Source organism: Acyrthosiphon pisum, chromosome X (assembly GCF_005508785.2).
Source record: "Acyrthosiphon pisum isolate AL4f chromosome X, pea_aphid_22Mar2018_4r6ur, whole genome shotgun sequence".
Taxonomy (NCBI): domain Eukaryota; kingdom Metazoa; phylum Arthropoda; class Insecta; order Hemiptera; family Aphididae; genus Acyrthosiphon; species Acyrthosiphon pisum.
Genome location: NC_042493.1, coordinates 120,025,320 through 120,028,782, shown reverse-complemented (window position 1 = coordinate 120,028,782; position 3,463 = coordinate 120,025,320). Strand labels below are relative to the sequence as shown.

At 29.5% G+C, this 3,463-nt stretch overlaps 1 protein-coding gene across 1 annotated transcript in view; it reads left to right on the top strand.

Annotated features, from left to right (window-relative positions):
- Positions 1 to 3,463, top strand: part of LOC100168267 (zinc finger protein 271-like) — an 11,652-nt gene that overhangs the window by 1,546 nt on the left and 6,643 nt on the right. The gene's annotated exons all lie outside the window — the stretch shown is intronic.

The window sequence follows — 3,463 nt, the reverse complement described above, 5'->3', positions numbered from 1 at the left end:
AGTTGCAAAGTACAGCATATTATTGTTATTATAATTATGTATTGTGTCTCTTTCGAATGTTTATCACAATACACTAAACTTTGAGATTTTTTTTTCTAACACTAATATTACATAGTTTTGAGACTTTAAACACTTCACTGCTATAGTTCGAAGTGATGCTTTACAAAAAAAAAAAAACTTGTCGGTCGAAATATTTTTTATCGAAATATCGGTTGTCGATAATCTCAGAAAAGTATTCTGCATCTGCAAGTTCGGAAATGTAAAATGTAAATATTGTCTTTGAAAAGTCAAAAAAGTTTCTACACGACGAATTTCGTCCATTGACAGAATCTCATGCTGTCGTCCTAACCTAAAGCTAAAGTCCACGAAGAATATCGAATGTCTTGCCGAGTTAGTTCTTGTCCACAACTATATAATCGCTTCCTGACCAAACTCTGAAGTTTCGAATTACAATTTGAATGCACGGTGAATAGGTTACTTCACTTTTAAAATATTTTTTCACAAGTCATTCGCTCTCAAGAATTGTCCACTAAGGTTTATTATGCATATTATACAATAGAACTACGAGAAAACACATTTTATTTTTAGATTGATTAAATCAAAATCAGTGGAGCGGCGAGTTTCCACCGCCACAAATATAACAATTATTATTAATGTACGTCAGCAGCTGTGTGCAAAATGTGTTGCGCTGCATATATTCACCCACTAATTTCCTCAGGCTTTGAAGAGGTTTACAGTAAATTGCACAGGTGTGGCGCCCACCTATGCAATTCTACTGAAAAACTGTAGTTGACCTGCCAAATGAAGCACTTGGGTAATTTCACTGTCCCACGATAGCTTTGCAGATATCTGTAAAAGAGTTCCGGCCTCCTTTTTTTCCTAACGGATAACTGTAAAGCTGGGAATGATTTTGCAGATTTTTTGCGTTTTTTTCCATTTTTTTTCCTATATTTCATTTAATATTTGATATTATCAAGTCGGAACAACACAGATATGTCTTATATGTTTATCTACACTACATATTTTCAGTTATATCAGTTCTTTCGTTCTGTATAGACGTGCATGTATGGTGTAATCTGTGTGTCGCTTTTCTTAATTAATAATTGCAATTATTTACTATACAATGTTGTGCAATGTATGTAACGACGATATTTATGAGGAAGATGAGTTGAAATGTTCTACATGCAATGAATGTTTTCACGTTGGATGTGCGGTGTTAAGAGAATCGAGTTTTCGGAAAATTTCAAAAACGGCTAAACAAATATGGTACTGTGCTAAGTGCAAATTCTCAATTGATGCTAAAACATAATCACCTACTGTGAACGTTAAGAAGGGAAATGAAGCAAGTGTGTTAACAAATGAATCATTCAGTAATTTAACGGACTCTGTTAAATATATGAGTGATAAGTTTGACTCGTTTGGAGAGCAAATACAAGAACTTCTTAAATCTATGAAACACATGAGGGAATAGAAAACAGAATTTTAAAAGTTCAAAATAATAATTTACGTAACGATTTAAATGTACTATCGAACAAATTGAATATACTTGAACAAAAGTCACTAGATAATTTCGTTGAAATTGTAAACGTACCGGAAATAATAAATTAGGATTGTTAAAATACAGTTAAAATAATAGCAAAATTATTGAACGTGGAAATTTATGTTGTCAATGCTTATCGTGTCCAATCAAAATTCAATACCAGATCAATGAAAATCGTAGCTGAACTAACATCGAAACAAGTCAAAAAAGATGTGATGGAATCATCTAGGAAAATCAAACCAACAGGTAATAGTGTGAAAGCAAGTTGGAAAAATGAAGCTATTTATATTAATGATAATTTAACGCAATCCAATAGAAATTTATTTTATAAAACTAAAATATTTGCACGTGATTCAGAGACTATAAACTATTTATAAAAAAAAACCGAACTTACAAAAGCTATTGTTGTCGAAAATGAGTTATCTTTAATTAAGTTAACTTAATATTTTATTTGTATTTATATTACTATTAGTTTTAACTTTTTACTCTATCTGGAAAGCGTCTGTAAGGGATATTTGAATTACAGAACAAATTACCAAGTTTGGGCATTAATGAGTTAAAAAGTTAAAGTTAAGTTAATAAGTTAATTTTATATTAACTTTTTAACTTAACTAGTTAATTTTGGCTTTTCATTAACTTAACTGTTAACTTATTAAATTTCTTTTTTAATTAACATGAAATTAACGAGTTAATTTTTCATTTCAAGAAGTGAGTTAAGTTAATTTATTTTGTTTTTAATTTTATCATATTTCACTACATCAGTATATTTCGTTTTCATGTGAATTGTTTATAGTTCGAATTTAACTAATATGGAAACACTCTATAAAATATAAACACTATAGAGTATAATTTAGTTTTGTGTTGGAAAAAAAATTAAGTACGTTAGCGTTGTATAAACAAATTAACTTTTTTTTAACTTAATAAAAAGTTAACAAAAAGTGTGTATTCACTTTTAACTTAACTGAGTTAACCTATAGTTAAATTAACTTTTAGCTTTTAACTTTTTGTTATTGGTGCATATTAACTTAACTTAACTGAGTTAAAAAAAATCATTAACTTGCCCAGCCTTGCAAATTACTATGAATATTTTTCTGAATTTGTGTATATTAATAATAATGAAACAGTACCAATGTCAATAATAATAATACTCACAATAACATTTGAGCAATTGAGTACTGCACACTGGTTGATTATGTTCTTGACTTTCGTGTTGATTTAAAAGCGCACCAGTAAATGGTTTTTTTGGTTTAAAAAAATAAGTGCTCCTCTCTTCATATTTGATTATTTAAAAACAAAAAACGAAACAGAAACGAGTACAGAAAGAAAATGAAATAAAATTTACCGTAGGTACGTTTATATGAAAGTAGACAAACATCGACTGACGACAGACGAGTATGGTATAATATTATATTTTGGCATTTTGCTTTAAATTGTATACGCGATACGATTAGTATAACAATAAAAGATAAAATTTACGATCTAGTCAGATGATAAAGGACAATCATGATTATTATATTATTACAAATCTATCTTAACTTTGGTACCTACTAATTAGTACTGTGTCATTTCTTATCAACGTGGTTATTATGGAGTTTATAGTTTATACCAGGGTTTATCGTCTATGTATATATTTATAAATATATATTAGAGGTCTCTATTTCACGTGTATTTAAAAACACGGATACCCATGTTTTTAACTAAACGGTGTTAGACCGTGTAATTAATGTACACGTGTACACGTGTATTTAGAGCCCGTGTACCCGTGTATTATAGAATCCATGTGCTTTCATGTCCATCTAGCCTGATCCAAAGAAAATCCAAAAGGGGAGCCCAAAAGTTCGTGCCCTATATTACCCCCCCCTCCCTCCAATTATCATACAAATATTTAAGTTAGACATTTATAAAAATATACCATTTTTTTTT